Source organism: Anopheles funestus, chromosome 2RL (genome assembly GCF_943734845.2).
Source record: "Anopheles funestus chromosome 2RL, idAnoFuneDA-416_04, whole genome shotgun sequence".
NCBI lineage: Eukaryota > Metazoa > Arthropoda > Insecta > Diptera > Culicidae > Anopheles > Anopheles funestus.
Genome location: NC_064598.1, coordinates 68,811,428 through 68,828,815, shown reverse-complemented (window position 1 = coordinate 68,828,815; position 17,388 = coordinate 68,811,428). Strand labels below are relative to the sequence as shown.

General features: G+C 37.5%; 1 protein-coding gene across 3 annotated transcripts in view; it reads left to right on the top strand.

The window, feature by feature from the left end:
* Nucleotides 1-8,074: 8,074 nt before the first annotated feature.
* Nucleotides 8,075-17,388, top strand: part of LOC125766338 (uncharacterized) — a 67,268-nt gene continuing 57,954 nt past the window's right edge. The window contains exons 1-2 of one of the 3 annotated variants that reach the window (XM_049432189.1): nt 8,075-8,331; nt 9,632-9,896. The gene's annotated coding sequence lies outside the window, so the exon portion shown is untranslated. The other 2 variants (XM_049432192.1, XM_049432191.1) reach the window with 2 other exon arrangements.

Sequence of the window (17,388 nt, the reverse complement as noted above, 5' to 3'; positions counted from 1 at the left end):
CCCTCGTGACAATTCGGTAAACTATCATGCAAACGTGTCACATCGTTGGAAACCAAACTATCATTCGGATCATAAACGCTGGTTTCATTCACCAGCCTGGGTTTGCGAAGAACAGAAAGCTACAAGATCGAAATCTACAAGGGGAATATTGGAATGATCAATATCTACATACCATCACACGTTTATCGGCGTATCATTTCATCGCGAAGCAACGGGCTTCATCAGGCATCATATTCGGGGTAAAGAGATTTACACACTCTTTACACTACTCAATCGGAATGAGTTTCATCATGTGGTGCTACTACACATCATCTGCGGACGGTTCGGGAATATGTGTGACGGTGGCCGGGTTCACTACACACATATTATTCACATACATTCATCTCGGCATCCAATTATGCATTTTTCGGTCGGAACAACAGCATCGCGTTCGTATCTAACATCCGCACATTCGTAGCGATGTTCAGCGTAGTATAGGAGGCAATAGTTAAATTTGCGAACAGTGTCAGTACACTTCATTACGGTAGAAAGTTCTCCCATAGGTTTGTACGGGAACCTTAGGGAAGCTGTCGATCAGCTCAATCAAATAGCTAGCTCGCATAGTTATCTATAAAGGAAGAAAGTAGTTAGTATCAGGATGGAATGTACTTACTTACCTTAGTGGCAAAGGAAATCTCAGAGATACACTCAAGCGTGGTTGGCTGGTTGAGATAACGGTACTCAGCAGCAACGTGATATCAACATTTGGAAGGCTAGCAATCATTCGCACCTTAAGTATGCACACACGCATTTTTCGCATACAGGATAATGTAAACAAAACTGACAGTTTAGGATAGTTCATCGATTACGGCAACAATCGATCAAATCACAATGCAGATCAATCATACAATTTCCGGTACACATTACGAATTACATTTAGTTAGCTTATTAGGTTTCATGAATTAAAAGAAGTTCCTTCTTTGGTGGCCGGGAATGTTGAAAATAGATTCGGAATTAATTTACAAGAATTATTGGAACTCTTTCATGAAATATTTCACGGACGAACTGAAAGGGGATTAGTTAATTGGACTTGTCATCTAGAGCTGGAAATGAACTTTAGGATAAGCAAATGAACTATGTAATAATGAACTTGACAGACGAATACACAGTCACAAACAGAACGGCGCGCGACGATTACGGCTTTCTCGGCTTGGTGGAAAAAACTCCGAAAATTTACAGCCAGCACTCCGTGAGAATTTCTCACATAGAGTATTATATTGGCAGGGATTTTTTCGGTAAAAAACGCTCCGAAAGGGCCACATATGGTCTATTGAATTCAATTAAATAAAAAACAAAATAACAAATAAATTCATAAATCCAACCACCTTGCTATATATCCTGCTCTTTCCAGGACAATAACAAAATGTATGACGAAATATCGAAATCAGAAATTACGTTAGCAATTAATTTATTCGCCAAAGGCCTGTACATCATGTTCTGATTGAATTCCGAACGAGTTCTGTCAAGCATGATTCCATATTATCCAAATTCAATTTAGTTTTGAACGATATTATGCACTGCAAAATACCATCTAGCTTAGTATGTGGTTTCATTACGCTTTAAAAAATGTAAATTTTCCAGGACTAGAATCGTTCTGGTCAATTACGCTGCTGAATGTTAAATAAATTTTTTTGCAATAAATTGCAAGTCCGCATTGAAATATTAACATATTTTAAGCAATAACATCGTTAAAAAAATGAAACCACTAAAAATAAATAAAATATCGGGAAATTTTATTAACCAGCATTTAAAAAAATGGATATAAAATTTAATTATGATTGAAGTTCTAAAAATCACAAAACATCATAGGACGAAATCATAGAAAGAACATATTCGAAGATGCCCATGAATGGTATTTCAAATGGGAAAATTATTTCAAACAGACATGTAAAAGCATCTGTAAAATATACAAAATTGTCCTTTCCTAAGAAACTAAATATGATTGGTATTGATATTGTGCGCTCCTAAACAAGATCAGAGAAATGATAATACAGTTTGAAGAGTATTAAATTAACACTTGCTCGGGGGAGTACATCGAAGATTCAAAAACGCCCGTGTTAATATGGCCAGGCCGTTCTAGCTGAATAAAAAAAAATTACCGCTAAAGTTGAATTAAACATTTCGAAATGTACATGTCTAAATTGTAGATTACATCGGAAATTGGAACAAAATCAACAAATCGTGGTTCAAAACATCGCATAACGTTCAACTACTAGGAGTTCCTTCTTTTTATGATACAATATTAACGAGCAGCACGAATTGGGTAGGAGCACTAAAAAGACTAAAATATCACTACAAAAAAAATAAGATATGCAATACATTACCAATGCTTTGGTACATAGTAGCATTGTTTAAACCTGTGCTTTCCCAGCTTTATTAGGTAACAGGGATAATAACAAGATTCGTCGACAAAGGATAAAGGAAAACTGAGAATTACAGTATAAATTCAGATGCCTGTTTTGAAAAGCAAAGCACCTTATTAGAGCTTGGAATTAGACAGATAAGGAAAAATGTGCAGAAGAATAATTTACCCAATATTCTAAATAGTTATTAATGTTTTCTAGTTAATAGTTGATTAAATATATTAAAAATATAAACTTAGGAACTGCCCGGCAAATGTATAAATTATAACGAAACAGAGAGCTTAGAGCATAAATATTCAACATCAAAACAAAATGGGAAAACGCCATGGAAGTAACAGAAGAATTAAATAGCAAAAGATATAAGACGTGATAAGGATACGTACTATGAAAAGACATTATAAAAGTCAATTAACCTTAAATGATTTTTTAATTACATTTTCAAATTAAGTAAAAACACTGACGTTCGCACATACTAAAGCATAAGTAAAGAAATGCTAGAGATATATTAAAAGGGATGGCCTGGAGGTGTATGAGATAAACTGCACCGGTTCCACACGATCGGAACAGGAATGAAATCCCATCTGGAGCTATGTGGTAAAAATACATGTCCTTAGAGGTCGTTAAGCCAAGAAGAAGAAGAAGAATGTTAAAAGTCTAAAATGTGATTTAAAAAAAAGTTCTAAAAAATCCTACTCGTTTTTAAATCTATATATATAAAATTCTCGTGTCGCGGTGTTAGTGTGCAAACTCCTCCGAAACGGCTGAACCGATTTGTATGAAATTTTCGCTGAACGTTCATTAGGTATGAGAATAGGTTTACCGCTACTTTTCGTTTCGCTAGGTGGCCTCTGGCCGATATTATGAGTTCTTTTCGGTTTTTCCTACGGTAGTTATCAAGTAGACATAGCTATTTTTTCACGAATTCAACACGAATAATGTTGAATGCTACTGAGACTTAAAGCTTCTAACGAACAAATCAATCAAAGTAGGTACACATGAGGATTTATTTGTGCAATTTTATTCAATAAAATGTAAGTGATAAGTAAGTAAAAAGCAAGATAAGTGTGGTAATATTTATAAGATGTAAAAATTAAAAATGTGTAGTGATGGTCCTCCGCATCATGAACATGGTGCAATAAGTCCTTCGTTTTGATACGTACAAGAAGCCCAAGCGACTCAGGAGTTGCTCGCAGTTTTAATTACTGTTCACTATCTCATGTTAATTTTTTTTTCCTCAAAGGTATATTCGGCGATACATGAACTAGCCCAGAATGCTTTTGGTGATAGTTTAAAAATACTTCATACGTCGGATCAACAATTGATGCTTCTTTTCAGCGAATGCATGCGCTGGTCATCGTGGGAAGGGTTCTGAACATGGTGCAATAAGTCCTTCGTTTTGATACGTACAAGAAGCCCAAGCGACTCAGGAGTTGCTCGCAGTTTTAATTACTGTTCACTATCTCATGTAAATTTTTTTCCCTTAAAGGTACATTCGGCGATTCATGAACTATCCCAGAATTTTTCGTTTCGCTAGGTGGCCTCTGGCCAATATTATGAGTTCTTTTCTGATTTGCATACGGCAGTTATCAAGTAGGCATAGCAATTTTTTCAACACGAATAATGTTGAACACTACTGAAACAAACAAGCTCTAACGAATAAATCAATCAAAGTAGTAGTGTCATGTTTGCGACGATTTATTTGTGCAACTTTTTTATTAAAGCGTAAAGTGAGTGATAAATAAGTAAAAAGCAAGTGTGTGAATAATTAAAAAATGCTATTTAGTGTTTTACGGCTCGGTAGTACATGTGGAATCGGCGCCTTACACAGAAGGATCTGATATTAAATCCCAATCGTTAAGGAAAGTCAGAAATGCCTCCTGAAGTAGCAGAAAAGAAGAAGAAGAGCCACAAAAAAGAAAAAAAAATTCTTTGATTGGGAATATCATTTGAATTTAGAATGGCAATAATTTAAGAATTTTCAATTAAACAACGATATTCTCTAATCGCCACTCTAATAATACCACACGAATCAAGGTTGAACACTCAAAATGTTGGCTTTAATTACAAAAGGCATGTTTAAGGGCAAAGCTAGGTTTGCCGGGTAAGCTAGTATGTATATGACATTCGATCCTCCGTGTATTAGACCGAACATGAAAGCACGAGCATTTTCTGTATATGCTTCATATGATATATGAAAAAAATAGTATGTGAAGTCGAGAAAAATATAGCAATTTATCGTAATAAAAATAATTAAATAAAAAATATTCATAATACATGACATTCGTTTAATTGATGTCGTAGAAGAAGACAAATTTAAGTCATGGTCGTCTGGTAAAAGAAGATCTCGTCCGCCGTTAGGAATTCTTCCCTTTTTCTTACATGGCAATACAACGTCAACAAAAGTGATGCCTTTCATATCTGGCCTTCCTTGGCTTGATTTACCCGTAACAGGATAGTCACTCCATGTGTACAAGGTTACGGTCCGGATGGCATTTGGTAGCCTTCAGTAGTTTAGCAAACCACAATTTTAAGAACGACATCAGAATTGAAAGATGCCGGTAAAGAAATTATGCAAATCAGTAAAACCCTGCTAAAGTTGTACTTTAAATTACATTCAAACTAAATTATGTGTTGTTCCAGCTAAACATCAACACGGCACAAAGAACAAAACAGCTCAAATACCTCGAAAAAAAAATTATGCTCTCAAAATCGTTACTATGATGGCCCGTTTGTAGTGCGAAAAAAGGTCATCTTTCCTGTTTCCCAGAATTTAAAAGGCCAGTAACAACGTGCTACCGTCACCGTCAACTTTAGCTGACCCACGAGCAGGAAGTAAATTTTCATATCTTTTTTTTTTGCCTAAATCATTAACAGGAACAAATTTCCGCGGACGATTGCTCCATTCCTTTCGTGAGGTCTTTTGAACCTTCCGCGAATTGAATTTCCAACAGGACATTCGGTCTCAATGGCGTTCCTTGAATTTGGGCGGACATGTAGCACTAGCTTTACTAGAAATTTCTTCTACGAACCTGTTTCGGAATGTATAACAAACATGGAGTTAACAAATATGTTTTTGAGATGTACATGACAACTTGTTTTTAATTTAGTGAAAGATGTAAATAGACACGATTGCATATGGATTATTTTCAGATTATATATGTTGAATTTAAATTTTTACACTACAGAATGCAGAAATAGGATTGTTTAATAATATGATAAATGTGTATTTCATGACACTAAAACAACAGATTTTCAATGTTTTGCGGTTTGGAACTGCTTTTTGTAAACCACAAAAACATTCAACACAAATACAACCAGTCACATTCCTGAGCTCGCCTTGGCCTCTGACGATATTTAAAGGACAATTGGTAAACGAAAACGAAAGTGTACGGGGTATTTTTGGGGTTGGATCGAAACAGCTGGCATCGTTTGGCATGGTTTGTCGTCCTGCATATAGCGAACAGGACAAACACAAAAAAAAAAAGATTTCTTTTAAGTTTGTTTTCATCTTCAGCTTCCCACCGGAAATTAATAATTCATGAGCTGGGGCCTGTTCTTGGCGTGAGGTGGCCACCACGCGCGATGATCAGAGATGGCTGGTCGTCGGGTGCAAAGCATCCCCCGGAAGTAAGGCGCTCGTTTCGAGCACCGCGTGGTACGGTTTTGTTTGTTTTATTCTGTCCCAAAAACATACCACAAGCTGGGCCATGCTGCCATGTCGCTCGCACACGGAGAGGGTGATAAGGATGTAGAAACAAAAATAAAAAAAGGAGTAGTTTCTGGAAGAGAGGCCCGTAACGAAAAATGCCATCCCATCGCATCCGGTGTGGGTCGGAAGTGAACGCTTTGGCAATGGGGAAGCTTTCGCCCCGGATCAGGATGTCCTCCATCACGCTTCGTATTGTCGGGAGTCAGTTTAATGGCCGTTTAAATGCTATGGTGTTGCTTGTAATTTTCGCTATCAACCACCGCATCTTCCCGCATGGTTGTACGAATTTGCTTTACCAAGAAGGAACCCTACAGGATGAGGACGAACCGAGTGGTTGTATTTGTCCGACGTTCGACAAACTGCCGGACTGTGCCGGTTACCAAGGAAACACCGTCTCAGGCGGAGATTGATTTGGTTGATTTGATTTAACGGGCACGGTATGGTCCGGTTCGGTACAGTCGGCTTTAAAGCCCTTAGCGCCGAACTACCAAACCACAACTGTGACTCGTAATGGAGGACTGTTTGCTTAGGGATTCGGTAGGCTCGAATGCGCGCGATTGTCAGTGCCTGTGTCTCGGGTGTTTCGTTTTCTCTATGCCATGATGGTTTCGGGGTTTGGGTACATTTAAAATTCATATGATTGTTGAGGGTGCTGGGTGACGTGGTGGAATACGGGGCAAGGCAATAACTGGAATATGGTCTTGATCTGTGGTAAGTGTACTTTAAAAACTAATGGAAAAGGATGTTTTCCAATGTGAAATAATTTATTTGAAAGTAAATAATGATAGAAATAAAAAAAAACAAAACTCCACAATTTATTTGATTTAGTTCAAATAATTTAATTTACCTTTCTGGAATCAACTGGTTTGATAAGGTTTTTAGAGCGTTTTTCTAAACAAGAAATATTCGTCAGAGTTATGTTATGTACAAAAACTTTCCTTTTTTCACTGAAAATACATACCAATTGACTACTTTTATACATGCCAATCCGATTGAAATTCCTGTAACAAATACAACATCATTGGGCATCGGTCTTACACGACTGGACACGGTTTTTAAATCACTATTCAGACTGATCTCGTGTAGTACGGCTTGACTCTACTGCTACGAGTAAATAAAATTTAGGAAATCCAGAAATCAATTTTTGACATTAAATGAAATTTTTTTAAATGAAATGAAAATGAATTTTATAAAATTTTATTGAATGTTATGTTTCACTTGATATCCTACGAAATGTCCAATTATTACAATTGTTAGACAATTTTTTTGACACAGATATCCTTAAGAAGCATAATTCTATAGACATTAAATTTTTGTATGAAATATTAAGTAATAATAAAAATTTCACAAAATAATTATTCGTTTATAAACGCATTACCGTTAACTATCTTTATCTTCCCTAATAAATATTGATTGTGACAGTTACATTACAAATGTTACAAGTAAAATTCGTTAGCATTATTCAAATGTTGTTTCCCCCCGTGCGATGTTATTTCATTCCTTCGCGAAGTGTTGTTCGAACCAAATATCCTTCCCCCACCAAACGAACGTTAACGGGTGTAAACCCGAAAAACTTCATGTTGACCATTCCCCACACCGCCGTCGTTTGCTGGTGTGCTTCCCTTTCGTTCAGATTCTTTCGGTTGATAGATAAACGATTGGATTTTAAAAATATTAAGACATCCAAATCAACACACACGGACCGGGAGGAAAAAGTCTTGGACAAGCCCTCATCAAGTATCGGTAATAGCTGATTGAAAGCAGTTCCCTCGTCAATCCCGCTTCATGATGCATGAAACGGCTTTAGATTTCCCCGTTACGAAACGGGGAAGTGGCGCGTTGTGCGCATGAGCCCAGATCCCTGTGTTCATTCCGTGTTCGTACACAAATCGTTTGACAGAATGGGAAGGAAATGGGTGGTGGCGTCTGGTGCGGTGTCCCGCATCACATCTATAGGTTGAATGTGTACCGTCGATCCGTGTGCCAGTCGGTGGATGGCTTCGGTGCGGGAAACATCGACCCGAAAACCATTTCCAACGTTACAAACCGTTTGTAAGCGAGTTTGAAATAGTTCACCGAACGACAAACACGTTCACCACGTGGATTAGTAGTGTGTTTTTGTGGCTACACGAGTTTTACTCCGTGCGACAAGTGCAGTATCCGGTGCAACGAGCAGTGAAGCCCGATTAAGGCGCACAGTGTGTTGCCGCATGGAGTGAAGTAATTATGCTTATGATTTCTTTTCCAAGCTGCTTCTTGTACGTGACCGAAAGACTCTAAAGCGATGAGGATTAGAAAGATAAATCGGTTACATATGAGCTGCGGACCCCCGTTCTTTGGTGTTTTGTAATTCTTTTACGTTTCGTTCCCGCGCAATGACAGCGGAAGCCAAAGCGTGATCATGTCCCTCCCAGCACATCAGCGTAACAGCGGAAGGAAACATAATTTTCCATGAGCTCTCGCTCATTCCCGTTCGCATCACAGCTGATATGCTAATATCTTAAGACGGGCGACCAAAGTGCCCTTACCGCCATCGCTATCGTTCTCAACTGCTGCAATCCATCACTCACGCGCTTCGGGGCGTCCACCGTAGTAGGAGTAGTGCGGGATTACGCGCAAGTACGGGAAATTCGGCTTCAAGGAACGGTTTCACCCGCGGGTGAAAAAGGCAACAAGAAAAGGAAAAGGGTTGTGTCAAAGAAGAAAAAAACGGCGAAACGGTGTATAAAAGTTTGATCATGGAAAACTCGTACCCCATCGTTCGATCACAGTAACCCGCGCAGTGAGCTGATGAGTGAAGGAAGACAGAAAACGGTGGTGCGTACAGCGGTACACATGTGTTTCACCAAGTGCGTCTGTTTGTGTGTGTGTGTGTCATTGCGTATAAAGAGTGTCAAATGGGAAAAGATATTACGGTACCAAAAGGCAAAGCTAACCCGTTCCCTGAGCGTGGCAACAGTTGGGTGACAAATTGGGAAAAATTAAGATACTTTTTTCTCGGTATCTGCCACTGACAGAGATCTTGCCGGGATCGTGCAAAAGGGAAAGGTATGCCGCCTGGGATTAATGTCACTGGATGCTGTGGCGCAGTATCGCCTCTAAGTAGGCTGTTTTGCATGAAATCCGTCCGTCGCTTCTTCGAACCCTCGGTGGACAGCCAAGGTGTTTGTGTGAGAGGCGGATAAGCAAAGCGAAGAGGGTGAAGTCTGGAAGCATCTTGAGAACTTCGTCTTTTGGCTGTTGTTATGAGTTGAGGTGATTTGAGTGAAAGGGCACTAGAGGGTATGGCAAGTTTATTAAGAATCCCGGCACGATACAGTGTCGTTGCGGCACAGTAGCGTTAGGTGCGTGCTTTGAAACAAAATATGACAACCACTGGTGTGTACCTCAAAGTGCGTCAAAAAAGGGTCGATTTCGACGCCATCGGATGTGCCTCTGTGTGGAAGAAATTGTGCAATCAAAAGTCCTGTTTTTTCTATAGGTTGTTGTTTTTTTCTACTTTCTTCTCGTTTTCTTCCAGTGTTTAACTTTCAAGACAAAAAGCATTGTGTAGTGTTGTTTACCATCGATGTAGAGACCGGGTGCCAAAGACCGGAACGTGAGTGAGTGGATTATGGTTATGAAACACCGTTTGGTGTGTTGTTGTACGCTGGAATAACGATAGTTTTGTCGAACGTATTAAATAAAGTGTTAAATAAGGTGCGACAGCAGTGTGAACAAGCTTAACGCAAGCGCTTGGTCTGTGTTTGTTGGGAGTGCTTCAAGTTGTACTTTGTCTCCAAATGGTAAGCTTTTTAATTGTCTGCTCATTTACCTCTCTTTTTGAATATTCCTCTGGTTTACAAAGTAATTTGACCGATAGATTTAGAAAAAAATGTAAATGATTGTTATGTTATGGATTTGTTCAAAACTATATGAAACCCTTCTTGTTTTAGATGCCATTGTTCTGTTGTATAATCTTCTGATAACAGTTGAAGTATTGCTGACAGCATTTTATTGAGCGTAATTAATAAGTTTTTTATTGAGAAGCATCCTTCGAATAATGTTATTTATTCGTGCAAATAATTTAATAACTTTTAATATACCATGGTAAAAAATCGAACGCAACAATTACGCCATTTTAATGTGCTTTTTCTTATCTTCTGGAAAGAGCTATAAGTTAAGCGAAAAATTGACTTTAATTTGTTTGAACTATGCTTTCTTTTATTTTTTTTAACCATTTAACAATTTTATATTTCTTTAACAATGTTGCTGAATTGCTTCATAAACTATTGATTCTACTTCAGGCTTTTGTGTTGTATCTTGCTGTGTTTTTAATTTTGATTCTTTTATGACATTAAGTTCACGTATGCATTTAAAAACGAACATGATTTAATCACGATGGAAAATATTCAAATTATTTTTTTTAATGAAACTAATTTTGTTTGAATTATTGTATTCAAAGAGCTATTGTGAAAATAAAGGTTTTTGCTCTATCGAACAATTCCATTTATTCAGCATTTTCAGCATTTTCAGGACTTTGGTGATCAATTATCACTCCATTTTAGCCTTGAAAATGTTCAGTTTGATCATCCATATGGGATTTTCCCTTAGAAGCTGCCGTTCAACCTATTTAAAAGCCATTTGGAGGATTGGCGATATTTGCTAAATTGTTATTCTAAACCAATCGAAAATAAAATTTTCCCTAGTTTCTGTCACTTCTTCGACAATCGTCGTCTATTTTCTGGTCTTGACTGACACATCTGCATAACAAAGTACAACTTGTCCAGATACTTTTGCACTGTTTGGCCGTTTACTTCATCTTCCAGGGGTATTGAAGACACCACTTTGCTCTTTAGATTTTGCTGCATTTTTCGGGAATTCTTGCTGTTGTCGGGTGGCTAGAAAAAGGCTACTGATAACGTAGTCAAATTTTATCTGTGAACAATAGGATAGCTGCAAAGGAAGACAAAATGTTGGATGACCCACAAACTGCCAGGAAACTCGTATGAAAAATTGTCAAAATAGGTCAATTTTTGTTACGTGCGTTACGTACGATACGTTACATGTGACTCACATGTAATACTCACTTTAAATGCTTCGTTCCGTTTGTTCCGTTCGACTGCCACCTATCCTTATGCATTTGATCTTCTTGCTTAAGATCACATCTTCAGTCTGTTCCTACCCCTTTTCCCATTGTGCCTATAAGCTTTCTATTAAAGTTATTTTATGTTACTGTTTGGCTTTTGTTACATTTGTTGCTTTGTTCTTCAGGGAATTTTAAGGTTAAGGATTAAAAAAATGGAATAGGTTCTATCAAACTGTGTTATTTTGTCATGAAAAATATTTCAACTCAAGAAAAACTCTAGTGAATCTTTTTTAAATTATCTTCATATTTATCTCTCTTGTCGATGTCGGCCTTGCTTTGATTGAAAGGTTTCTATTCGTCGAAGATACCAATAAAAAAACCTGTTGTTTGATATTTAACGCAAGCATCTATCTGCATCTATTACAATAATGTATAAAATGTTTCGTACCATTGCTATTCTATGAATCATTAAATGTAACTAAACAATAGCAACAAGTGAGTTGAAATCGCTCGCAGTTAATGAAACCATAACCAACATATTATCCATTAAATATTCATGCAATTTACACCGTGGGCGCTACCAAACCTCACGCAGTTTCTCATTAATCCATTATACGTTCGGCTAATAAATTTAATAGCTGCATCATCAGCAATGATAATGCAGGGAAAACGCCTTGTCAAATGCAAATTACCACCCGCAACATTACCACTGCCCACACATCATCCGCTCGCAGTGAACAATTCCACCGATCGGTTTGCAAGATAACAGTATTAAGCATCAATTTCGAGTTGATTGGCCGAACAGATCGAACCACGCGGTCAGCGGAAGAAACGTTTAACCTCGGGCGGGGTGGATCGCGTGTTTCGATAACAGCATCAACGGTGGAAGCATATCGGCCCAACGCGAATGGTTTGGATTAGCATTTGTAATTAAATTCCCGTTTAGCATACCGTTTTGCGTAGATAATTCTACACCAGCACGCAAGCAGAAACATTCCTTGAGCGTTTTGCCGGGAAACGTGTTGCATTTGCTTGGTACAACGTTGTTATGATCGTTTTCTTCTGGCAGCAGCAGCCAAAACGGCAAACATGCCTTTCTTTGATGTGCAAAAGATGTTTGTTTTTCGGCATTGTTTTCAGCCAAATTGAACACGCATGAATGACAAATGCAGCTGGATATCAATATCAATGCACCGCGTGGCTGTTACGCGCTAATCTGCATCCGCGATGCAACATTGCTGCGCGATGCAGTGCAGTGGAAGATGTTGCTGGGTTTTTAAACGTGCGTCCCTAATCGGTGTTGCATGATTGCCGGATGTACGCTCACAATCTGTGTTCAATGAGCACAAAATGCAATGAGGCAATCGCGTTGAAAATGATAGTGTTGCTTATAAAGTCTAAAAATAATAATATTGAATTCAGTTCACAGTTCAGTAAACCCGCCCGGTCGGTAGCGTTTTAGTGTGCATCAAATTAATTTCTACCTGATAGGAGATGGGGTTTTGGTAAAATTGAATGCATTTGTTTGTTTATCGATCATCTTTGTCGACCTGTCAAGCCAATCGCTTGTTGATGCATGATAGCACAACAAATCGAAAGTAAAAAAAAATCCCAACCCCCAAATATGCTTATGACCAACACAGGTTTGAAAAATACGTCATTGGTTGGAAGTGTCATACGGGTGGAGTGGTTGCGATATGAATTATGCATACAAAAGCTTAATTTATGAGAGTGGTAGATTGTTTCTTGTTCACAATCTACCATGTCGAGGATGAAGTTGATTATTTAATGGAGTTTTGAAAATAGATTGCTCGTGCAATGTGGAGCAGGTGAGCTTTGATAGCTTTGCATAGTGTACTGAGTGTACTGAGCACAGGTTTCGATACGATCGTTCCGCTGTCGAGTGATAAAAGCATCTGAAATGTTGTGATAAACTGAACATTGTTTGTGTGTAAACTATGTTCAGGTATAACGTTTACTTATGTTTATCGTTAAGAGGATTATTCAAGCTGCTCTCTAGCGACTATGTTAAAGAACTATTTTAACAAAATCAATATTTTGCATATGCATCGTTCTTATGAATTGACGTGTTTCATTTATGATTTAAAAAACGCTTAAAGTTTCCTTTTGTTTTTTTTTAAATTTGTACATTTTATTATATTTTATTGTTTTGTATTATTTTCTATAAAAAATCCGTAAAATAATTACAGTTTACTTATTTCTATTTTATTAGCTTTAAATTTGTAATAAATACTTTATTGAAAATATGAAAATAAAATATTTGCAATTTTTGTAATAATATGTTATAGATATTGAGTTATATAGTATTATTCAAATTTCAAATTATAATTCAAAATCCTATAACTTTAAAAAAAAACAGTACCAGCTTGTGATAAATCATAGTAATAAAACGAACACTGTCTAATACATTCTACGGCCATCGGGTGAAGAGTTGAACAGAATTAGTCTGGTGGCCAGGTAGTATAATTATATGATAAACGACGCCGGTTCCACACGACACGATTGGGTTTCAAATCCCATCTTGAATCAAGGAATGACTATTAGGTTATGTGGTCGGAACAATACATAATTTTTAAGGATGTTAATTTTGTTTTAATTTAATTTCATTTATTTGTTAACCTCAAGGGTTTAACAATTTATATCTTAAAACTATAAAGACAGAAAAAACTGAAGGTTAAAGTAAATTTAAACAAAACTAAGGAGTATGAAATAGGAAGGATCACGTGAGCAGAAAACAGGAAAAAGAAAAGGATAACTATAAGAAAGTGGACAGTTAGTAGGAAACAGAGCGAAGAAGAGAAGAGCGAAAAGAAGAAAACGGTACATTAAAGTCAAATTGGAAACCAAATTATGGCTCCTTAGGCAATTAAGCCAAAGAGTCCAAGCCCAAAAGTTGGCAGCGAGTGGGGTAAGAAGGAATGGGGAAGAGAATGCTCTCGTAAAGAGTTTTTGGATGCGTTCTAATGTATTGATGTAAACTTGGCTCGAAGGAGTCCAAATAACAGCAATAGACTCAATGATGGAACGAACGAAAGAAAAGTAAAGAACCCTCAAACAGCGTAGTTCGTTAAATTCACAGGAAGAGCTTATCAACATTCCGAGCGATCGGTTAGCACTATTAGCGACGTGGTTAATGTCATCAATGTGAGATGTGATAGGAATGATGTGATAGGAAAGATACAAAGATCCCAAGGTTCCTCACAGAAACAACCCTTTCAAGCTGCACATTCATGATAGAATAAACATGCATAAGAGGTACACGTTAGCGAGAAAAATGTATAATAAAACCTTTTTTAGGACAGAGGCTTAATTTGTTAGATAAATACCAAGAACAAAAGGAATTAATAAATAACTGTAACCTAATATTGTATACATCTATAGAGTATAACAAAACTTACTTACTATAGTTGTTTTATGTTTTTGGTACGTTCGATGCTATACTTATTCAAGAAGGGTAACTCTTGGATTAATGGAAATTAGATCGCATTGATGGATGCTTGACAGTACCTCGACAACTGTCAATCGAAGGCTCGTTTCGCAATGGCCATCGCATGATTTATGCAACAGAACCTTCAAACCCGTTACCATTAATTTGCAATCTGTTGGCAAATATTTACCACCATTCTGGTTGTGCAAAATCACAAACAATGCCGTAAACGTTGCTTATCGGAAACGTACGTTCCATTACTATACGAACACCAACGCAAGAGATTTCACGTTCCATCCAGCGTGTTTGCGTTTTCCCGCACATAAACTATTGATTTAGAAAGGACGTTAATGAATGAATAATTGGCTAACTTTTCGGAAAAGCATGTCTTCGTGATGTGCCGTGTTTCCCGAGACAGGATAATGTACGCGCCGGTGACATTTGAAAATGTGGCAGAATAATTAGCACACTTTCGGTTACCTTATTGCTGGGACACGGTGTGCTGTGAACGTGAAACAAACATCAACCGAGACCATTTTCCCCGGAGACCATTATCTTTAAGACAGTAGTGCATTAAATCCTACCATCCACCATGTACCACCACGGCGTAATGCGTTAAGTGGCCGTGATTCATGAAAATTCATGGCTCCATCTTGGAATGTGCGCGAAACTTTGTGGAGTGGCACTTGAAACCGCTACTTAAGGAATTACCGTCGTATATCAGTTCAGAGCCCTCTTTTCACTCCCTGTCGATCTACAGTGGCACCATTTTGAAGTTTGTGATTTGTGAGAAAATACGTATCAGAAACATTTTCCCATCAGACAGGCTAAATCGTCTCAATTATTGAATCACTAATACGTTAATCAATAGGAATGCTTTTTACGACATGCCTGTAAGTGGTACCGAAAAACGTTAAAACATTCTCCATGAATGGGGTAGCGTGGAAGGACATGTCACTAATTTTAGATTTCGAACTAAACCTAAACAACTCCATCTTTGTGTCAGTCAATTCGTGATCAATTACGTCAATACTATCCAATGTTTTTCCGTCGCCGGGTTTAAACGTTTCGAGCTCATACCACGCGATCGATTTGTATCTATAGATAAAATAACATTTTCTGTGCGTCTGTAGCTGGAAACTTTAAATCCAGGTAATCATAAATTATTTATTACGTACCACACGGAAAAGCATTGCAGGGTTTTCTATGAAATGTTAAATGAAGACTATCATTATTGAGAAGCAAACAATTCTCGAATCACATTTGATAATCTTCAACAAATTCATACGGGTGACGACGATTTCCACATGTATCTCACAATAGACTCAGGAGAATTTCGATCGGTATTCGAAAACATTCATCTATGTGAGGGAAGCATAACGATAGTTCCGAGAATGTATTTGCAGTGTGTGAAGGATCGTAAAAGGTTCTAAGAATCTTCTTGGATTTGGACGTTTGCCGTGGGTGTAAACGAACATGATTGGCAGAATGGATGAAAAGTGACAAAGGTGTACGGGTGCGCTACTCTGCTAATATTGTATCTTAACAAACGCATGCTGGCAAAATGGCTAAAGCCACTATCCATTCGTCATGCGGGTTTGCCCTTTGTTTTTTTCCCCCATTTATTTGTCACCGTTGATTGATCAGACGTTTGCAATGATCCAATTATTGCTAAGTGACGGGTGGGCTAAAGTAACAGTTCGGCTTTCTGTATCATCATTTTGCGAGGAAATCGCCATAGAAAAGGCATAAGTTTCGGAGGTGATGGAGTGAAATATTCATAATCTTTACACGGAAGCAGCCCTCGTCACGATGATTATTATTTTGTGATTTAGCAACGAAATGTACAGAGAGCATTTAAACAATGATTTGCTAAATATGTTAAAGTCACATAAATGTCACATACAAGTCTTGTTGTTGACTGCCATCATGGAATGGTCAATTGAATTCAATTAACATATTAAAATCTGTGATCCCAAAGGAAAAACTATCAGTCTTGTATTGCGAGAACTTATTAAACTTAACACGTTTTCTGAATCTTTTAACAAATGTACATTTTTTGTCGAAATGTGTCTGAATTTAGTAAGCAAGCGGTTGATATGTTTTATCAGCTTTCACTGTCATAACTTCGCTATCTTTGTGAGTAGCGTGCCTGCCGATGGTTAATATATTTGCGCTGCGGAAATGCACGAATATGCTGCGGGAAAAATATAAGCAATAAAATATGTATCTTAGAAGCTGGTCACTTAGCAAAGAAGCATGCAACAAAAGTTCTTACACGAACAAATTTCATTGCTAAAAATAGGCTGCGTACGAAACACGTGCGAAACATTTCTTTTTCTGCGGCTTAATCCAGTATTTTACGCGATTATTGGGTAAGTAAAACATTCATGTTATTAGGTTGTATTATCATCTTTGCATATAACTTGTTTCCATTTTCTAAATCCTTGGAGCATACTGTTGCCAAAAAATAGCAGTCATCGTTCCGGGCAATTCCCTAAACTTCCTTTTCCTCCTCTTATCAGTCTTAAGTAATATTAGTGCAAGTTAAGAGTCCTCTTATCTTACTTTTTTTTGCAAATTACGTCATTCACATTGTTGAAAACAACAATGCTGTGATTGATGCAACAATCCTTAAATGTTCTTTGAAAACCCTGTACGTCATCCCTTGATGTTTTCCAATAATTGTCTAAATTAGTACATAAGATTTTTTTTAATAAACACTTTTATACAATAAAAAAAGGAAAATTTCATTGCAACT